We start from the raw sequence: 22,464 nt of genomic DNA on the forward strand, positions 1-22,464 counted from the left end.
GATGTTGTGCAAGTTTCTCATTGCGAGCACGCACGACTATATATGGAACACATGCCTATTGATTGCTTTGTACTTGGACACCGTTTTATTATTATCTGCAAATGCCCTGCTATGATTGTTACATGAGTTTCTCTCATCCATGCAACGCCCGTCATCCGTCCCCGTGCCTACAGTATTTTAATCCTGCTGTTTACTAAAATCACTACTGCTGTCTGTTACTCTGCTGCTGTTATTTCACTACTGCTACTGCTATAAAACTGTTACTACTGATAAACCCTTGCGAGCAAGTCTGTTTCCAGGTGCAGCTGAATTGACAACTCCGCTGTTAAGGCTTCCAAGTGTTCTTTGTCTCCCCTTGTGTCAAATCAATAAATTGGGTTTTACTTCCCTCGAAGACTGTTGCGATCCCCTATACTTGTGGGTCATCAGTCATCCCCCCAACATTAGTCCCCGAAGCTGGTATAGTCCGGTGGATTTTATCCGACGGACCGTGCCAGTTTCCCATATTACAAGGTACCGGTTTAATCATTCCGGCACCATGCTCAGCTCTTCCGGCGTCTTTGCCTTGGCTTGTTTCTGTTACCTTCCGGATTTTTCCGGTATCTTGTGACATTAAACTCCTCCTCGGTGAAGTCGAGAATTTCTCGGGTACAGTGCCTGTCAGAGACATGCGCACTGTATCTGACGCGCCAGTGTCAGGGGTCACTTCCCTTCGGCTTCTGCGCCTGCATTTATGGCGCCGTAGCGGATCCCTGCTGCCGTTCTGGATCCGTGTGGCCTAGCTGTGGCATGTTATTTTCCGCGCGTGTATCGCGCCACGTGGCGGCCCACGAACTGAACCGCCCCGGCCCAGCGGTTGCCGGCCCATTAACTCCTTCTCCTATAAAGGGGGAGTGCGGTTCCACTTCATCTCTTTCCCCGCATTCGCATACTTCCCAGTGCTTCGAGCTCTTCGCCTCGTGCAATCTCGTCGCCGCCGGTCGCTACCAGAGCCCTGCTCCCGACGAACTTGCGCCGTCGCTCTCGCTGCGCCGAAGATCTTCGCCGCGGAGAGATCCACCGGTGCTTCTTCACCGCCGCTGCTTCGAGCTTTCTTCGGCGGTTTTCACCCTTCGCCGTCGCCAGCCTCCGTCGGCACTCACGAGCTTCCCGCTGCTCCGGCGACCTTCTCCCTAAGCGCCTCCGCCGCCTCAGGTTAGGCTCGAAACGCATTTACCTCTCTCTTCTTTGCTTTCCAGATCTTGGGCCGGTAGGGTATTTACTTTCCCTTTTCTTTTGCTTTTTTCTCTTACTCGTAGATCTTCGCGCAAGGGTAGATCTTGGGAAACCTGTTTTTCGGTAGAATCCGGCATCTCTCAAACTCGTATGTCTAGCGAGGATCTTCTTTCCGAATCCTCCTCCAGTAGCCATCAGAGTGAATCTTCCGACGGACTTTCAGCCGAGATTGCCCGGATGGAATCCGATACCGGTAAAGGTCAAGAGGCCGGCATCTCTGGCCAAGCTTCCGGAGTAGATTTATCTGGCGTCACCCGCGGGGCCTGGAAAGGCTCCGATGTGACACAGCACGAGATCGACTGGCTATACCGGTCTAGAAGGATACTGGAAGGAGTATCCTACCGGCTTCCTGGCGACGAGATCGAGCCGATACTTGAACCCGGTGAGTTCGTTGTCTTCCTCGCTCACTTCGAGCGCGGCTTCGGCCTCCCCGCCGCTGACTTCTTCCGCCAATTCTTGGATTTTTACCAACTTCAGCCTCACCACCTTCCCGGCAATGCCGTTTTTTCCCTTTCTTGTTATGCTACCTTCATGGAGGGATATATCGGCGTCCGTCCCACTCGCGAGACCTTCGCTCGCTTCTTCTCCCTTCGGATTAATTCCGTTCAGGGCAAGGAAATTCCTAGGCCCAAACCCCCCGTGCAATGCGGGTCTTGCATCATTGGCTCCCGCCAAGGGAGCCCCTTTTTTAAGTTCTCCGGTCTCGAATCATGCCGGTTATGGCAAGGGACCTTCTTCTACGTGAAGAACACCGGCGCCCTAGATCTCATTAATCTTCCGGCTTTCAACCCGGCGCCGCCCGCAAAGGTCAATTGGGGCTTCTTTCCTAGGACGAATCATATCGAGACGAACCGGGTTGTACGCTTCATGGAGAAGCTGATGAAAGAAACCAACATTTGCTCTGACGACATCATCCGCACTTTCATCTCACGCCGGGTGCTTCCCCTCAAGCGCCGGGCTCACAAGATAAGTGAGATGTATGGCCATGGCGATCCCACCAAGATCACCGGCCTCCCTCTGAGCAAAGAGGACGTAGTTCTTAAGGCAAGGCAGATCTGCCAAACTGCTATGCCGATGGACTGGGAGTGGGGCTTCCTGCCTCTCAGCTCCACCAACCCCCCGACTGAAGAAGTAAGAAATTGCGCAACCCGGGTTGCTGTACCGGTAACTTTTGTGTTGTGGCTAATTGTCTTTTTGTTTCTTTTCAGGCTAAGCAGCGCTTCCCTCGCATCACCGCGGACCAACGAGGCCCTTGCCGGAAGCGGCCTCTGGATAAGGTGGACCCTGACCCTTTTATTCATTGGACCGACCTCAAGATGGGTCGCACCCACACCTCGCGCCCCGGTAACTTCTCGTCTGAAGCTCCCGGTTCCGGTGACGATCTCACTGTGTTTGAAGTAGTTTTCTTTTCCGGTCTCTCATGCTTTATTGTTATTTTCCTTCTGTAGATGCTCCCTCAACTGGCCCCCAACCACAGGTTCACGAGCATGTGGCTCCTCTGCAGGCCGAGGTTGGCCACGAGTTCCTGGAGAAGCTCGCCTCCCAGGGCAAGAAGAACAAGGCCCCGGCACCAGATGCCGGTTCAAGCCAGGCCCCTCCCGCCAAGCGCTCCCGGACGGAAGTCCTTGGGGGGAAATAAGTAGGCAAGAGGCGCTACAAAGGGAAAACGATGCCGGTCTCTTCCGGGTGAGTTTTTATTTCTCTGTTTGCTTTGTTTCCCAAACTTTTTCTTCCGGTTGCTTTGTCTTATCTTTTCTCTTTTTCTTTTTCAGCCCTGCGCTCAAGCTCTCCAAGAGCGCTACCGGTACGAAGCCGGAGAGCTCCGAGGGAACAGCCAGGACCTCACCTCCTCCTCGTTCAAGCCCAATACCTCCTGGTACCGGCAACCCTTCTGCCTCCCCTGTGGGAGCCACTCCAAGTGCGGGGCGCGCGGCCCCTACACCTCCTGATCACCGCGCGGAGGAGGACTTCGTCTCCCCTCCAGACACACAAGACACCGGCGCCAGCAACATCGGCGCCGATTCTGAAGCTGTCGGGCGGGCGGAACCTCAGGTTACTCCCGTCCTGAAAAGGAAGAAGAAGAAGACGACCTCGCACTCTTCCCCCTCCAAGCCCGTGTCGGACTCTTCCGCGCCGGCAAGCTCTACTCCGGGCCAGGATGCTCCTGACGCCCACTCATCGCCCAAGGCCTCGCCTGCGCCTCCGCCAGAAGCTCCTACCGCCAAGCCCACTGGGGCCGCCAAGCCAAGGACCCTCCACGGATAAGCCGCCGCCGCCAGAAGGCGCCAAGCTCCGCGTGTCGGAACCTTTCAAGGGGAAGGCCACGGCTTCCGGCACTTCAGCCGCCGGCCCGCAGTCCTTGGTGCTGCACGTCGGCCCCGCCGCTGCCGTGGCTGGAGAAAAAGCTACCGGCCTGCTAGGCCGGATCACGGAGCTGAAGCGCGATGGCCGCGAGTTGGGGCACTTGCTTGATTACGCTGAAAAGTGGAATCAGGCAGATGTGTCCGCGGCTACGCGCGGCCTGGGGAAGGACCGGCTTCCTGCCATCGACCCCGCTGGCCCCCGGTGCACGGAAGAGCATTTCATGCGGCTTCGGCGCGCAGTGAAGGAATTTGACAATGCGTGGCATGACGCCACCAACAACGTGGTGGTAAGTTTCACCAAACTCTTTGCAACTTTTCTATTGATGCCGGTTTTATTCTTTCCGGATTTACATATATCCTCCCAGTCCCCGAGTTTCGTGTTGAGAGCACAGCTCTGAGCGCGAAACTTCCTCCAAAACTCTCGAAACCGGCACCTTTCTCATAATTATCTTCCTTTGAACAGAGCACGGCGGACGCCCGGAAGCGCCTCTTCGAGGAGCTTCTGTGGGAGCATCGGGACCTTTCTGAGGCGCACAGCAAGTGCCAAGGTGAGCTTTCCTGCTTCCGGCATTTTCTTACCGGAAACTTTTCTCTTCTAGTACTTATAATCTTTTGCATGATAGCCATCCCGGAAGCTTCCCTCGAAGCCCTCAAGACTCAGCTCGCCGCACTCCAAGGTACTCCTTCTTTTTTGGTTAACCTGCTTTTCTGCGTTGTACCAACTATGGTTTTGCTAAGATTTCCTTCCCGGATTCTAGGTGAGAAGGAGCAGCTTATCCGGGACCATCGCGAGGCTCTGGATGCCCAGAAACTCGTTTCCAGGGGGCTGAAGGACCAGCTCATCCAACTTGGGCTCAAGCACAACGAGGAGATGAAGGCTGCCCACGCTGCCGCTGAGGCTAGGCTGAACGACGCCCTGGAGGATGCCAACAACTCCACCGTGGTGCTGCGGACCGAGCTGGAAGAGGGAGCCAAGGCACGGAAAGCAGCCGAGGATCGGGCCGCCCGCCTAGAGGCAGAGCAAAAGGAGTATGACCAACTAGTCATGCAAACTGACGCGCTTGCCTTCCGTAAGTTTTTTCTTCTTTGTTTCCAGTTTTTGCTTATAAGCTTATATTTTCCGGTTTCATGTCCTTATCTTTTTTCTTTACCTCGTAGGGCTCTTTCCGGATTCGCAGCCTCACGCGCAGAAGAAGGTGGCCGAGCGCCGGGTTCAGCAAGCATTCAAGAACCTTGATGCGCCCTGGGACCCTTATGACCATCTGGTCGCACTTTCTGCGCGGGTCGCCCACATGCGCGCGGTGGACCGGAACCTCGCGGATCTGCCTGACGTGGCGATCCATCTCTTCAAGGTGCTATGGCCTGGAGAGGAGGTGCCGGCAAGCCTGACTCTTACCTCCGACTGCCTGAAGGGTGCCGGCCGGAGAATCCGTGAGTGGCAGTGCTCCGCAGCTCGTGCCGGAGCCGATGCAGCGCTGCGCGTCGCGTGCTCCTGGTACCCGGACTTGGACTTGGATGCCCTCCACGGCGTGCGTGAAAATGCTCCCACCGATACGGATCCGGTCCTCACCGCGAAGCGGCAGGATCGTGCCTATCGGATTGCTGAGTACGCCTCGGTCCGCACCTTCATCCCCCCTCCCTCCGACATCAAGGACTACCTCAGCGATGAAGAAGAAGGAGAGGATGAGGAAGATGAGGACGCCGGAGAAGGCGACGCCGTTCCGGAAGGTCCATAGGCCGGTGCTGCTCCTCCCGAAGCACCTGCTGCTTAAACACTTGCTGTAATATGTTTGCCTGCTCCTGCTTACCTCAAAACAATGCTCGTTAAATTCTACCCCGGTATGCCGGGGTTTAAGATGTAATATAAAACTTAGCTGCTCTTTTGGCTATGGTATCATGTTTGTCTGCCGGTATGTTTTACCGGTAGGTTATTAAGTTACGCTTATCTGTTGTCTTAGCATTTTGTTTATTGTTTGCTTTGATCTTGCACTGTGAAGATTCCGGAATCGTTTTTGCACCCAATTTGATGCACATTTGGTTCTTTCCCTTTGCCTCTGCCTACCTCTTTGGGTGTTTTGGCGTACGAGTTACAAAGTTCTTTTGCCAAACGAACACTTCCTTGAACTTTGGAAAAAACTCGAATTTTTTCACAAAAAACCGGTATAACCGGGGTTAGTTAAATTTTTCCGGATTACCCGTTCCCACTCCCTCTTTTCGTAGTTCACGTGCTTAATTCCTACCGGTTTATCTTGCTTGCCATGAAGCCGGGTTGCGGACAGCAGCAGAGTCGAAGACTCCGGTAGGTTTAGCACGTTACTAAACCGGAAAGAAAAAATGTTCACAAGCAACTGGCAAACTGAAAAAAAACATATTGTATGCAACTTAATGGGGGTAGTCCCCGAGATTCATTCGAGGTTCCGACATCTTTTATTCATAGTAGATAAGGTACAAAAAGGAACTTCTTACACCACAAGTTCAGGAGTAGAAAGGACGCAAGAAAGCTATGTTCCATGGACGCTTGGTCTCATCGCCGGATCTGTCCGCCTTTCCTTCTTTCCATTCCTGTGCATCAATTAGGTAGTAGGCATCATTGTGGAGAGCTTTGCTCACAATGAAAGGTCCTTCCCATGGGGGTGAAAGCTTGTGCCGGCCTTCAGTGCGTTGCACTAAGCGTAACACCAGATCTCCTTCCCGGAATACCCTCGGGTTAACCTTTCGGCTGTGATAGCGTCTGAGGTTTTGCTGGTAAATGGCCGTTCTTGCCAACGCCAACTCTCTTGCTTCTTCCAGCAAGTCGACATCATTTTCTCGGGCCTCTTTTACCTCTTGTTCGGTATAGAGTTGCACCCTTGGTGAGTCATGGAGAATGTCGGTTGGTATGACCGCTTCTGCTCCGTAAACCATGAAGAATGGAGTGTATCCGGTAGACCGGTTTGGAGTCGTTCTTATGCTCCACAGTAGTGATGGTAGCTCATCGAGCCAACACCCCGGTGTCTTTTCCACCGCATCGATGAGTCTTGGTTTGATACCGGAAAGTACCAAAACATTTGTTCTTTCCACTTGGCCATTGCCCTGTGGGTGTGCCACTGAGCACAAATCCAACCGGATGTTGTTATCCTCACAAAATCTTTTGAACTCACCTTGAGCGAAGTTCGAGCCATTGTCAGTTATGATACTGTGCGGGTACCCGTACCGCAAGATAACATCTTTTAGGAATTTCACCGATGTGCGTCCATCACACTTTGCGATAGGTTTTACCTCGAGCCATTTAGTGAACTTATCCACCATTACTAGAATGTGGGTCATGCTGCTCCTTGCAGTTTTGAATGGGCCAACCATATCAAGGCACCAAACAGCAAACGGCCAAGTTAGCGGTATAGTCTTTAGACCAGATGATGGGGTATGATTTTGCTTGGCGTACCTCTGGCACCCGTTGCATTTTCTTACCAAATCCTCTGCATTTTCCAAAGCAGTGGGCCAATAGAACCCATGCCAGAATACTTTTGCTGCCAACGCCCTTGACGAAGCGTGGTGCCCACATTCCCCTTGGTGAATTTCTGCCAGCATTTCTTTTCCTTCTTCCGGTTCCACACATCTTTGAAGGACACCGGTAACACTTCTTTTGTACACCTCGCCATTGATGAAGGTGTATGCTTTGGCTCTCCACTGGATCCTTCTTGACTCAGTTTCATCAACCGGCAAGGTGCCGTTGATCAGGAATTCCTTAATAGGTTTAACCCAAGATGGTGCCTCTCTAACCACAAACACCGGTACGTCTATCTCCATGCTATCCACAAGCATTGCTTCCTCCGGTATGGGCGTCGCAGTCCCCGGGTTTGCCGGAGCAGTCCCCGAATTTGCCGGTACAGTCCCCGAGTGTGCCGGAACAGCCCTCGGGTTCCCTTCATCAATATCCATTGGCACCACATGTGATTCCGGTACGAAAATTGACTCCGACTCCGGACTGGGCTTGATTGATGGGACTCTTAAGTGCGCCAAGGCTATTCCGGGAGGAATTTCTTGCCTCGATGAGCCTAGCTTGGACAAAGCATCCGCGGCTTCATTTTCAGCTCGCGGCACATGGTGAAATTCACACCCTTCGAAGAAGCCGGCAATCTTTTGCACATGCGGTATGAGGCCATGTTGGCATCTTTTGCATCCCAATCTCCGGAACACTGCTATACCACAAGATCTGAATCGCCATAGCAAATGATCCGGTGTGCACCGATTTCTTTTGCGACCTTAAGCCCATGGATCAGAGCCTCATACTCAACGACATTGTTTGATGCCCTGAAATGCACTTGCAAAACATACCGGAGATGATCTCCCTTTGGTGAGGTAAGTACCACACCAGCACCAAGACCCTCTTTGAGCTTGGATCCGTCAAAGTGCATCTTCCAGTACTCTATTTTATGTTCCGGCGGCTTGTACTGCATTTCTGCCCAATCAACCAGGAAATCAGCCAAGGCTTATAATTTTATGGCATCTCTTCTTTCGTATACCGGCACGTATGGTGACAATTGAATTGCCCATTTTGCAATCCTGCCGCTGGCATCTTTGTTGCCCATGATATCTGAAATGGGTGCCTCACTCACCACTTTCATGGGGTGCTCCTCGAAATAGTGCTTGAGCTTGGTGGCGGCCATGAACACGCCATAGGTCATTTTTTGGAAGTGGGGGTAGTTTTGTTTTGAGAGGGAGAGCACCTCGCTCAAGTAGTATACCGGCCTCTGGACGATTTTTTCTTCTTCCTCTCTTTCTACCACAACCACAACGCTCACAACCCGGTTAGATGCTGCTATGTACAACAACATGGGCTCCCTTTCCAAAGGCGAGGCCAATACCGGAGCGGTAGCTAGCATTGTTTTCAGCTCTTTGACCGCTGCATCTGCCTGTGGGGTCCAGACGAAGGTATCGGATTTTTTCATTAAGGCATAGAGTGCTAGAGCCTTTTCTCCCAACCTGCTTATGAACCGGCTTAGCGATGCCAAGCTTCCGGTAAACTTTTGCACGTCTTTTAGTTCTTGCGGGATAGTCATTCTTTCTATTGCCCGGATTTTTACCGGATTCACTTCAATGCCGCGGCTTGATACGAGGAAACCAAGCAGCTTACCGGCAGGGACACCGAAGGTACATTTTGCCGGATTGAGTTTCATCCGGAACCTTCTTAAGTTATCAAATGTTTGCCGGATATCGTCGATTAAGGTGTCTTTTACCTTAGTTTTTATCACGACATCGTCCACATAGACTTGCACGTTTTTTCCGATTTGATCAAACAAGCATTTTTGCATACAGCGCTGGTACGTTGCACCAGCGTTGCGCAAACCAAAAGGCATAGTAACATAGCAATAAGCCCCGTGCGGGGTAATGAACGCAGTTTTTATTTGATCTTCCTTTTTCAGGGGAATCTGGTGGAAACCGGAATAAGCATCTAGAAAAGACAACAACTCACACCCAGCAGTAGAATCAATCACCTGATCGATCCGGGGTAGAGGGAAAGGATCTTTTGGTCAGGCCTTGTTTAGGTTGGTGTAGTCGATGCACATGCGCCACACCTTTGGAGCTTTTGCTTCCAGGTTCTCCTCTTTTTTCTTCTCGACCAGCACCGGATTAGCCAGCCACTCAGTATGCGTTACTTCTACGATGAAACCGGCAACCAACAGCTTTGTTACTTCTTCTCCGATGATCTTTCTCCTATCTTCAGCGAACCGGTGCAAAGGTTGTCGCACCGGCTTAGCGTCCTTCCGGACATTCAGAGAGTGCTCAGCCAGCTCCCTCGGAACACCTACCAAGTCATCAGTAGACCAGGCAAAGATATTCTGATTCTCACAGAGGAAGCTGACGAGCGCGCTTTCCTATGCCTGATTCAGGCCGGCACTGATACGAACGGTGCGCTCTGGGTAAGCCGGGTCCAGCACAATGTCCTTTGTTTCATTTGTCGGCTTAAATGCCGGTGCGCCCAAGTTTCCACTCATTGCCGCTAAGCTCAACCGTGAGGACTGAGCCAGCGCAACCGCAGTTTGCATCCTTCTTTTTTCCTCTGCAATCACCAGCGATTCTGCCAGGTTTGATCCGGCGGAAGCAGTTTCCAGTGAGACTTTGTAGTTTCCCACCACAGTTAAGGGTCCACGAGGTGCCGGCATCTTCATCTTGAGGTAAGCCGTGTGAGTTGAGGCCATGAAAGCTGCCAATGCCGGTCTCCCCAGCAATGCATGGTAAGGACTGTCTAAGTCCACAACTTCGACCATAATGTTTTCCACCCGGCAATTGTCACGTCCTCCGAAAGACACATCCACCCGGACTTTTCCTACCGGTGCACAGGACAGTCCCGGAACGATTCCATGGAAGGTTGTGTGAGTTGGCTGAAGCATGTTTTCTGTTATCCCCAGCGTGTGCATTGTATGCTTGTACATGATGTTTATGCTGCTCCCATTATCTATCAGCACTTTGCTGAACTTGACTCGAGTCGTTGGCCCATGCATGATTGGGTCTACCACAAGAGCATAACCGCCCGGATTCGGCATGATTTTGGGGTGATCCTTGAATGACCAGGTGATTTCCTGATCCGACCACAGCATGTATTTTGGTACTGCCGGCATCACTGCGTTCACTTCCATGGAACGGCGATGCATGCTTTGCCTGTCGGTTGGCTCAGTGACGAACACCACGCAGCACAAGTGTGGATCCTTGTAAACGTTCTGGCCCAAAGGTGCCGGTGGTGGTGGCTGATCATGGTCATTGCCTTCTCCCACGTGATGAACCTGATGCTGCCGGTTCGGTTGAGGCTGTACTGGTAGCGCATTTGCCCCGGTAAGCGGTGGTGGTGGTGGTAATGGGTGCTGATGCAACATGTCATGCGAGGGTGGCAATATTGTGGAACAGCCTTCTGCTTGCGCATCTTTTGCCGCACCTCTCAGCATCAAGTGCTTGATCCATGAACAATCTTTTGTCAAATGGTTTGGCGGCCTCGTCGGGTTCGGAGTGTGAAACCGGCATGGTTGCTCCATCGCCGCTTCCATGGTATACCTTATATGTTCTTGCCAATCTTTTTTCTGTCCCCACTTTTCTTTTTCAACCCATTTCTTCTTAGGACCCGCCCATGGCTGCGATCCGGTTTTTTGCCTTTGGCTTCCGCTGGGGCCGGAATTATCTTGCACCGCAGCTACTTGCTGTGGACCATACCTTCGGTCCGGAAACTCTTCTCTTCTTTTGTTGTGCCGGTTATCCCGGTATTGATCTTGGCATGGTTGGTTTGGCGCCTGTTGGCAGCTTGCACTGCCGGTTGCATTGGGTCTCCCAACGCGTAGCTATCTGCCACACGTATCATTTCCGCCAGAGTTACCGGCATGTTCCGTTGTAGCTTCTGCCACAACGGCGAACCTCTGCGGCATCCATTGCAGAACCAAGCAATAGCTTGCGCCTCTATCACCCCTTCGCAGGAGTTTCTTGTGGAGTTCCACCGGGTTAGGTAATCCCGGTCTGTTTCATTTGGACGCTGCACGCACAAGGCGAGCTGCTGCGGCCTGTTGGGCCTCCGGTATGTGCTGCTGAAGTTACTCACAAAAGCTTCCTCAAAGTCCAACCAGCCGTTTATGCTTCCTGCCGGCAAGTTGTTTAGCCAGATTCGTGCCGGTCCCACCAGGAATGATGGTACAATTCTCACGGCCCAACGCCTGTTTCCTCCGCCAGTTACGGTTCCTCCGCCACCAGCGACGTATACCGCGGTTACGTAATCCGCGAGCCAATCCCCCGGCTTAGTGGTGTCATCATATGTTTTTGTGTCACGAGGCAACTGGAAGTTGCGTACTAGTGGTTCCTCTTTCATGATCCTTGGACCAAAGCATTTTGGGCCCGGAGGACCTTCCGCCTCGATCATTTCAGACAAATACACTCTGTCCAGACGGTGCCTCGCATCCCGTTCTGGCAGGTGTCTTTCTCCCACGCGTTCCCCCAACGGGTTCCGGTATGCTGTGAGTCTTTCAGCCGTTGAATCGGCTTCGTCGTAAGCTTCCGGTGCCGCGGCCCTTGCCTGCCGGTACCTTGGGGGAAGCATTTCCTCCTCTCCATACGCTGCCCTTGCAGCTCGATAATTCTGCCCAGTTTCGTGTCTACCGGCATGATTGTTTCCGGCATAGCCTCTTCTGGCGTAGCCTCGTTCTGCCCCTTGGCTTTTTCTACCGGCATCATGTTGCTCGGCTTGTTGTTTTCCGGCAAGTACCGGATCGTACACAGTCATCTGCTGCGCATTCATCTCTTTTTCTTTTCTCCTGTCCGGATGGGGGGACGATGCCTGCCCATGGGACTTTCTTCCGGCATTCTTTGTTGAACGCGCGGATTTTGAAGCCACAGCCTTGTTCAGCATAGCAAGGTGCTCAGCATTTTGCCGCTCGATGGTTTCGAGCAGCTCTCTAACACGCTCTTGCTGTTTTGCCAAAGCCTCTCCGGAAAGCGACTCGCACAGCTCTACTGCAGCCTTAGCAGCTTTTATAGTTTTATCCGGGCTACTGTACTTAGGTTTCTCTATGATGCTCAACGACACAGATGTACTTTTGCCGGTAAGAATCTCCTAACGCAAATCCTGATCTAGATTGCGAGCCTTAAGCCTATTTTCCGGCATCCTAGCAGCATGAGCACTAACAGAAGCAAAGCCATGGGCAGCGTTGTACTCACGTAGGGTTAGGTTCAGCTCGCGCTGCGCCCGGACGATGTCGGCGCCGTTCACGAGCAGCTTCTTGCGCGTTGCCTCCAGCTCCGCCTCAGCCGTTGCCAGGTCGATGTTTTGCGCGATGGGCGTCGCCAGCACGTTCATCGCCGCTTGAAGTGGTGTCTCCGGAGGTGCGGAAGATGCTCCCGCAGCGCCTGCGTCACGCTCCAGCGGTGGCTTGGTCGCACGGGTCGATGCCGCACGGCCAGCACCTTCATCCACAGCTTCTTTGCCAGCATCAACCGCGCCAGCCATCATGACCTCCACGCTATCGGCGGCGCGGCCAGCACATAGCCACCTTGGCGGGTCTAGTGCCACCAGCACCGGCGAGAGGCGCTGGCGCACGGGGACGGTGCCGAAGTAGACGCGGTGGCTGCCGAACTCGATGATGCGGCCGTTCTTGGGGAAGATGCCGCCATTGGCGAAGCAGCCCGTGTTGTCGTTGATGAAGTCCATGGAGTAGATGCGCTGCACGAGCGCAGACACCGTCCGCTCGCCGGCGACGTCAAGGAGACCCGCCCGAATATGAACTCCAGCTAATGCCACTTCTTGCCCCACGGTGGGCGCCAACTGTCGTCGTGGTGAACAGACAGATGCCATAGGATGGCTTAAGTTGGGGCCGAATGGGCGCTAGAGGATTCGGGGGAGGGTTTGTTGATTAGATTGGATGAACTTCCGGATGCTTTCCTCAAGAACTTAGCCAAGGCCAGAGGTAGAAGAAGAAATACACAAGGAAGAACTCTGCTCTAGATCTTTCTCTATATTGATTTCAACAAGTTACAGGTTTTCTGGATACAAGGTCTCACTTCTCACATGCCCGCGATGGGGGTGTGCCCCCTCTCCTTATATAGGGGAGAGGGTGGCTTACAGGGGAAGAAACCCTAATGGCATCTTTGAACAGACAAACTACTTTACAAAGCTACTTTAATCATAGGTGACGCCGGTATCTTCTTTAATCAGCGAGGCTGACGTCCTCCGGTTGCTTTTGGCGTCACCTTCTTCTTTGGCGTTAGGGCTTCGTTTAAAGCTACTTTGCTTAGGTCACCCTCGTCCTCTAGCTCTTGAGAGAATCTTTGACCAGTCATGCCGACGTGCTACAGTGCACTTCTTACCGATAGCCCGGTGTCTTCTTAGCCCATACCGGTATGCCTCTCTTTGGGGATACCGGTATAGATTTACTCAGCCAAACGTTCAACTTTGCTTTCCGGAATGAATATCAAACTGGTATCCTGATGGCTCAAACCATCCGGTTTGGCATGCCTTTGGCATACCGGGGGTCATCCCCCCGACAATCAGAACACAAAGTCCGACGAGTTCGACGTGGCCAAGGAAGCAAAGAAGCATCAAGTGCATCCCTCTGACCCGGAGAAGACGGTCAATGCATTGACAGACCTTACTACCGCATAGGAAAGCACGCTCATCGAGTTCCTCCGTGAGCGATGGGAAATATTTGCATGGGAACCATCTGACATGCCAGGTATTCCCAGGGAACTCGCTGAGCACACCCTTAATGTTGACTCCAAAGCCAAACCAGTGCAGCAGACATTGCGTCGTTTCTCAGAACCAAAAAGAAAAGCTATTGGCGAGGAAGTTAATCGGCTCCAAAAAGCTGGTTTTATTCGAGAGCTCAAGGAATCTGAATGGGTAGCTAATCAAGTCATGGTGCCAAAGAAGGATACGACAGCTCTTCGTATGTGTATCGACTACACAAGCCTCAACAAACACTGCCCGAAGGATCACTTCCCGTTGCCTCACATCGACCAAATAGTCGACTCTACGGCAGGCTGCGATCGCCTCTCCTTTCTCAATGCCTATTCAGGATACAATCAGATCAAGCTCAAAAAATAATATCAGGAGTTAACTGCATTCATAACTCCACATGGTGTTTATTGCTACAACGTCATGACCTTCGTGTTGAAAAATGCAGGTGCAACTTATCAGCGGTGCATGCAAGCCTGCCTCGGAGAGCAGATTGGCCGCAATATCGAGGTTTACATTGATGACATCGTCATCAAAACCAGAAACGCGACCACGCTCATTGATGACTTAAGGGAAACTTTTGATAATCTCGACAGATACAAAATCAAGCTGAACCCGAAGAAATGCTTCTTCAGGGTACCAGGAGGCCAAGTACTCGGGTACTTTATTTCAGCAAGAGGGATAGAAGCTAATCCTTTAAAGATTAAAGATGTACTTGACATGGAGCCGCCTAAAAGTCTATAGCAGGTGCAGCAATTGGCAGGATGATTAGCACCTCTTAGTAGGTTCATTGCAAAACTGGGAGAAAAAGCCTTGCCGTTCTATCAGCTGATGAAAAAGTCCGAAAAGTTCGAGTGGACGGCAGAGGCGCAAGATGCCTTAGACAACTTGAAGAAGGTTCTGTCAACCTCTCCAGTTCTTGTAACTCCAAAGGACAAGGAGCCAATGCTACTCTATATAGCCGCAATTGTTCAAGTCGTCAGCACTGTCCTCGTCGTCGAACGCGCAGAAGAAGGAAAAGTACATGGCGTACAGCGCCCCGTCTATTACCTCAGCGAGGTACTCACACCTGCAAAACAACGGTATCCTCACCATCAGAAGTTGGCATACGCAGTATGGAGGACAACACGAAAACTACGACATTACTTTGTGGAACATCCGATTGTTGTTGTCACAGAAGCTCCATGGAAAATCATACTTACCTATCCAGAGGCTACATGCAGAGTATCTCAATGGGCTATTGAGCTAGAACCACACGATATTTCTTATGTTAACCGAACAGCAATCAAGTCCTAGTTCCATCCCGATTTCTTGGTTGATTGGATCCAGTCGCAAATCCCAGCAGCACCCGACATGTCGGGTTCGTGGACGATGTATTTCGATGGATCTAAGTGAAGCTCAGGTGCAGGAGATGGAGTAGTGCTAATCTCGCCGCAGGGAGACAAAATGAGATATGTTCTAAGGATGAATTTCTCATTACCAACAAATAATGAAGCAGAGTACGAAGCACTACTACACGGTATGCGTATGGCCAAAGCATGTGGAGCTACTCGTTTAGATATCTATGGGGATTCAAATCTCGTAGTACAACAGTCGATGAATCTGTGTGATGCTATTAGCGACAACATGATTGCTTATCGCCAGATGTACCAATCAATGGAAGCTAAATTCAAAGGCTGTGAGTTAAAACATATCGGAAGAGCCAGCAACGAGGAACCCGACGCTTTGGATAATATCGGTTCTACATGCTCTTCTATCCCAGATGGAGTCTTCTATGAACTAATTACTCAAAGGTCTATTAACGTAAAAACTTCGGCACCTTCAAAAATATCGGTTACTGACCCGGGGGCTACGCTCCAAGAAGCTACCAAAGATGTTGCTGATGGATCTAGGCAGCAAGTCCTTCTTCTTGAGCCTTTATGGACTGAACCTTTTTTGGCATACTTGATGGAGCAGCGGTTGCCAGATGATCCAATAGAAGCAACACGCATCGTGCGACGATCTAAATCATTCATCATAGTAGATGGCGATCTTTATAAACGAAGTATCTCCGGCATCTTTCAACGGTGCATCGCCATCAACGATGGAAAGGCTCAGTTGCGAGAAATAAACGAGGGGACATGTGGTCATCATGCAAGCAGCAGAGAACTTGTGGCTAAAGCTTTCAGAGCTGGGTTCTATTGGCCAACAACAATAGCCGATGCAAGAGACCTAGTTCGGAAGCGCGACCCTTGACAACGTTTTGCACCAAAGCCACATGCACCTGCCACGGATTTAATGACAATACCTTTGGCCTGGCCCTTTGCGCAGTAGGGTTTAGGTCAAGTTGGTCCACTACCGAAGTCATCACCTGGGGGTCATACCTATCTATTGGTAGCAGTCGATAAATTCACCAAATGGATTGAGGCCATACCAGTAACCAATCAGATAGTCAAAACCGCTGTCAAATTCTTTAAAGGAATAACTTGTCGTTTTGGTGTGCCTCATAGCATCATTACAGACAATGGAACCAACTTCGACTCTGAAAAATTCCATCACTTCTGCAACAACAATGGTATCAAGCTCAAATTTGCTTCGGTTGCACATCCTCAGACCAACGGACAAGTGGAAAGGATCAATGGCCTAATATGCGATGGCATTAAAAAGCGCCTTACGGGTGCAGCTGGAGCTTGGGTCGAAGAGTTACCATCAGTACTCTGGAGTTTGCGGACTACACCAAATAGGTCTACGCAATATACTCCGTTCTTCCTTGTCTACGGAGCCGAAACTCTTTTACCTGCCGACGTTGTCTTTGAAGCACCTCGGGTGGCCTCATAAAAAGAAACAACTTCTGCTCAAGCACTGCAAGATGCTGTAGATCTTCTTGATAAGGCTCGAGATGTCGCCTTAGCACGAACAACAGTATATCAGCAGGCGATATGGAATTATCACAGCCGAAGAGTTCGCACTCGAAGCTTCAGCGTTGGTGATCTAGTACTACGGTTGAAGCAAGACAGGACCCTGAAACTTGAATCTCCATGGGAAGGACCGTTTATCATCACTGAAGTCATACCAGGAGGAGATTATCGACTCAAGATTCCTACTTCGGGAAAAGACGTTGGGAACCCATGAAACGTTGCACACTTGCGATGATTTTATGCGTAGAATTCGACATTTTTCTTTCTTGCATTATGGCTTCTTAGCCAGTTACGAATTACGAATAAAAATTCTGATCAGCTTATGTGATTATCTCTCGAGCAGTGGCCAAAATGGGTGCTAACAAGTTTATGTATTCACTTCCGAATTTTTTACTTGAACAAATCATTTCAGAATCAGAACACGGTATGACACATGCACGCGCACATGGTTGCGCTATTCTGAGAATAAAATCTTACTTTACACTGCACCCCGAGTAAAACCATGTACGAAATTTAGTAATGTTGTCACAAAATACAGTCACTTGGGAAAATGATCATCTATGCATGCTAGCTAAGAATTAAAAATGAAAAAATATCCATCATATATCAAACTAGAATGTATATTTATTATGATTTTAGCTTTATTATACTATGAAATGAGCGATAAGGTTGCGGTGCATTGCCTTCAGAAGTTGGTGTACTATTTATGTAATATGCATGATGATAGAATTGTGGGTCTTTGACTTTCGAGGGTTCTTTGGGCTTTAATCAGACACTAAACTGTGGCTTAATGATTTGCAAGAACCGTACCTCTTCATGTGAATATCCGATCCCAAGGTAGATAACCACCTACGTAATATCACCCGCAAAAAAAATACGTAATATCATTTTCGTTGTGTTTCCGTTTTGGTTTGGAGTTTTGGCTCCCGGGTGCATTTGCACCTGACAGCTGAACCATCGGATTGTGTTATGAGATTGGTGTTCTGGGGACAATACTCTGACACAACAGCAGCAGAAAAATAGAATACTGTGGTGGAGCATTGTACAATCGTAGCCATACCTAGCTGAACAGTAGCGAGAGTCACGGAACAGAAAGTGCAGGATTACATGGACGGTGGTACATGATAACCGTGCAGATATAAATGCTCCCGGGGAGACGATGGAGTTCGGCATTCGCGTGTCACACATGCCACTCTGAAGAACCACCTGCGGGGGTCTGCGTAGACTACTTCTGCATATGTGTGTGCGGCAAATAAGAAAACGATAATCCTACACCTACGAATTACTCTTACGGAATATGCTTACGCATGCAACGTGGCCACGTTCACGGTCGAATGTCGAGGGTCTGCGTCTTGTATGGCAAATATAATTTGTAATTAATTTGCACTTCAAAGGTCACAAAAATAAATAAATGTTTTTTTGCTTTTTTTTGAACAGGTTTTTTTTCCTTTTGAAATGAACTTCAACGGGCTGCTAGACGTCCGTCGCGGTTCGCGTGGTTCAAATGAGAGCCCAACCTGCCAACCTCATACGGATCACGGGGTTGTTATAAGCTCATTTCGGACACATTTATCCACTCGATTTGCGGTGGTCGCGGACGACGCACATGTCCGCGTGCGTCTTCCCGAGAAATAAATGGCCCCACGCGTCAGTAGCCGAGAGAGGAAAGGAGGCTTAGGCCCACGCGCGCATTGGTCTTCTCAAATGAAGGTCACCAACCATCCTCACTCTAGTCCCCACTCTCGTAGAATCTTCCCAAACCCCCCGTGCTCCACCCAAACCCTAGATACCTCGAGGCCATGGCGAAGAAGGGAGGTGGTGGCTGGTTCCGGCCCGGCCGAAACGTCCATGAGGCCTCCGGGTCCTGTTTCGATGGCCCGCGTGGCGGCAACGGCGGCCGCCCCTGCACCCGCAGCAAGGCCACGCGCCTTCCTCCCGCTTCGCGTGCCCGCGTGAATGTCAACATGCCGACGATGCACCTGGATGCCGACATCGAGGCGCAGCTCTCCTGGCTAGACGCGCAGCTCCCACTTGGATGGCTCCTAAACCAGGCGCAGGTGCCGGTGCCCGCGAACCCGAGCAACGGCCCACGCGCCGCCGCGAAATCCTCTGCCGATGTGCCCACCTGCCGCCGGATCTACAGCGGATCCGACGTACGCCGTCGATTCCCTGTTGTGGGCGCGGTGGTTCGAGGCCGAGCATGACGCTCAACTCAATATGGTCAAGGCCCACCTTGATGTCCGCGACAATGAGGACGTCCACTACAAGGAGGCCGAGGTGGCCTTCCAGCCCCGCCACCGTTGAGGCAGGCGCCTCCGCCATCTTCGCTCGTAAAGGAGGAGGAGGACGAGCTTCAGTTGTGGGTGTAGACCTTCCCCATCCCGCGCGTAGACCACACCGACTCGCCCTAGTACCAGGGGCGTACACCCAGTACGCCAAGCCCCACCCTCGGGTGCCGACGTTTCTGAGTGCCGTCTACTGGCATGTGACGGCCGAGGACCCGCCAGAAGACGACGACGACCTCGACTACCAGCCAATGTTGGAGGAGGTCGCAGAGCTGATAGAGGAGGAGGCCATCGCGCTCTTAGGCCATCTCCTTGGCGGAGTAACACGCCAAAAGGACCCTCCTTGACGAGGTCATTCGGGCCTCCTTGGAGGACGCAGCGGTGTCGGCGCCACCGCCAAGACCAGATTACCTGCCGCCGCCTCCTCCTCGGCAATGAGAACTAGGAGGCGGCCGGCCGGCATCCCGCAACGTGCAAACTAGGGGCTTTCGGATCCCAAATATAAGTAATTAATTTAAATTTTATTTATGTGTCCCACCTTTTTTTGAGGTTTTGAGCATGTTTGGGGCTACCTCCGGCCGCAAATGGACCGAAGCCTACTTCATGCCCGCAGGACGTCGAATCCAGACCTAAATGGACTAAAAAGCGGTCCCTTATGCGGCAACCCGTTGGAGATGACCTAATAACACTGATCTCCCATTAACAGTGTAGAGGGCATAGGCTTATATGAGATTAATTGTACATTACAGGACATCATACGGATACATTTTCAGATAAGCTGCCGCATGGAAACAGTACACAGCAAAAGATTACTGGACCAAGGCTGCAGTAACTAGTTCAATCTGAAAATATTTGCCTGACATATTCATTGGTAGCAGACTAGCAGATCCCAACAGCACGCCAATTAGGGCGACCAGCACGATCAGCGTAGCCTTCGCGTTGATGACGGATATCTGAAGAGTTGCGCGCGCCAGATTTTGGTAGTTGTGAGCTGATGCAGGCTGCGCAGCTGCGGGCTGTCCGACGGCTCCATGACAGGTTAACTTGGTCCAGGTCTCCAGGATGTCGGCCACAGTCTGTACCGGCAATAGCGAAACGTCTAGCGTGTGCGAAAGACACTGTTCAATACTCCTGATACGGAGACCAATACACAACAGAGTACGCGCATGAGCTTCCACCTGGCACAGGCTCGTTGGTCTAGGAAGCGGGAGTAGATAGACCCGGGAGCCAAACTGCATTTCCGGTTTTGGTACTACTTTATTTGTTTCGTGTATGGTCGGTTTGTTTGGCTCTTTGCATCTTTATATTTGGCGCGGGGGGGGGGGAGCATTGGATAGATTCTTACGCGGCCAGAAAATTTTCAGATAAGTCCGCCAAATCGAGTGTCGCGTGCATGATATATAGTAGGAATCAGAAAACATAACCACCAACTTCTGTAGCAAGCACAACCAACCCTTACCTGTTGCATGCTCTCCACGTATAGTACTGCAGCATCTTAACTGTAGACTGGAGCTGGCTATATATATGGGCATGATGATCCATCTCGCCAACAACTAATACCTCTCCTGCTAGTCCCCCGGGAAAAGAAGCTCATAGCTGCATATATTAGGGGCATGGCAGAGGCGAAGGAGGGTTCGAAGCTGGGGAGTCTGCGCAGTGCGGTGAAGCAACAGAGGACGAAGCTATGCATCATCAAGAAATGCATCGGCATGCTCATCTGCGGCAGCCTAAAGTGCGTATGGGTCTTGTACTAGTTATGTACTTACGTATCATGCTCTGCCTCAGTTAATTGGCATATCTATTTGTCTTAGGAAAAAAAATTTAAAAAATCCTTCTACAGAATATACAGAGAGATGTTTCAAGTAGTGCCGCCGTACCTGCAGGCCAAATGGATGAAAGTGCTATATGTCGGAGGGATATAATCTATTTTCTCCATAGCCTGAGCAATATCAACACTAGTTAAAATATATGGAGGGAGTACAGCACTACGACATATAGTATTGCAATATCACCGTATTGTTGTGCTTCCTCTGTATCACAGAAGGTATGTATTGACTGTGTGCCTCAAGCCCTCAACTGATGTAGAGGTCAGAGTTTCACTCCCTTTTTCAAAAATATCACAAAAGGTATATCATAAACCATAATTCCGTAATGTATAGAATGTTATACAGAGGTAGTATACTAATGAAAGTAGAGTGTTAAGCTTCACAACATACATAGAGTATCACCCAAATGGGGAAAATTGGAGAAACCCATCAATACTAGTGCACTTAATCAGTTCATAAGAAAATCCAAGAAGTTAATGGGAACCCCTCGTTGGACTTATGCACAAATACCAGAAAATAATTGAACAACAAATAAATATTTTCTTCCATAATTGGAGAATTAACCCCTGGCCTCTACATGTAGAGATGCACACAATACAATATCAGAATGACATTGTCAACAATATTTAACTGGAACCTCCTCCAAATCGACAGGACCAAGAGGGAGCGTTCATACTAATTATCCATAATTAACTCTGTGATAATCCCTCTTTTCTCTTTCTTCTGTTATCTTCTCTCGATGGAGTGATATAAACCCCTCGATGTCTGGTGTTTTAGTTGAAAACTCTGTGATTTCAGTTCCTTTGTTGCGCTCGAGTCTGATTTTCCTTATGCGTGTGCATGCGCACATGCACCCCTAACTACTAAATCAGGGGATGAGGCTGTCACAAATGCATTGGTTATTAGTACACACTCCTAGGTGATGATTATTGTAAGACACGACTAACCCCAATGGTTGTCTTTTGAGCGTTATATATATCTGAGTGAGGTTGCATTTATTCATTTAGGGATCATGCTTCAACCAGATTGGGTAGGTAACTGAATTTTTTCTTACAATGATGCAGGAATCATATGTTAGTTACTTTTTCCACCTTAGCCATGGTGCCCCTTCAGAAATATGCGTATGATATTGTGCTACGAGCCAAGCATTAGGAATGGCTTTAGGAACAAAAGGAGGTGAGAACATGAAAAATGAGGTGGGAGTACCTCTTTTTCATGGTAGTTAGATAAGGGTGTGACTAGTTCTGAGAAATAACTTAGTGCTCACTAGAGTGATGTCATCAAATTTGAGTTGCAACCCATGTTGCAACTCACCATTAGCACGAATTACGAAGGAAATCTAACGGGTTGAAAGTATTTTTCGTAGTTGTATCCTCACTTGCAACAATGGTAAGGAAATCGGTAATCGTTAACTGCTCGGTCGGCTTGGGAGTAGCGATTAATCGGAATTCGGACGATTAACTGATTTAATCGGTCGGCTATTAATCGGTGTAACCTACACAAATTAGCATGTAAAAAACAGTTTATATAAGAAAAATAATAGTATATGAGTCTCTATATGTCTGGCCCTACTTCTCTAGAGCCTAAAATCCTAGAAAAACATGTATGCTTCTCCTCCGTGACCTAATCTTCATG

Source organism: Lolium perenne, chromosome 1, assembly GCF_019359855.2.
Source record: "Lolium perenne isolate Kyuss_39 chromosome 1, Kyuss_2.0, whole genome shotgun sequence".
NCBI lineage: Eukaryota > Viridiplantae > Streptophyta > Magnoliopsida > Poales > Poaceae > Lolium > Lolium perenne.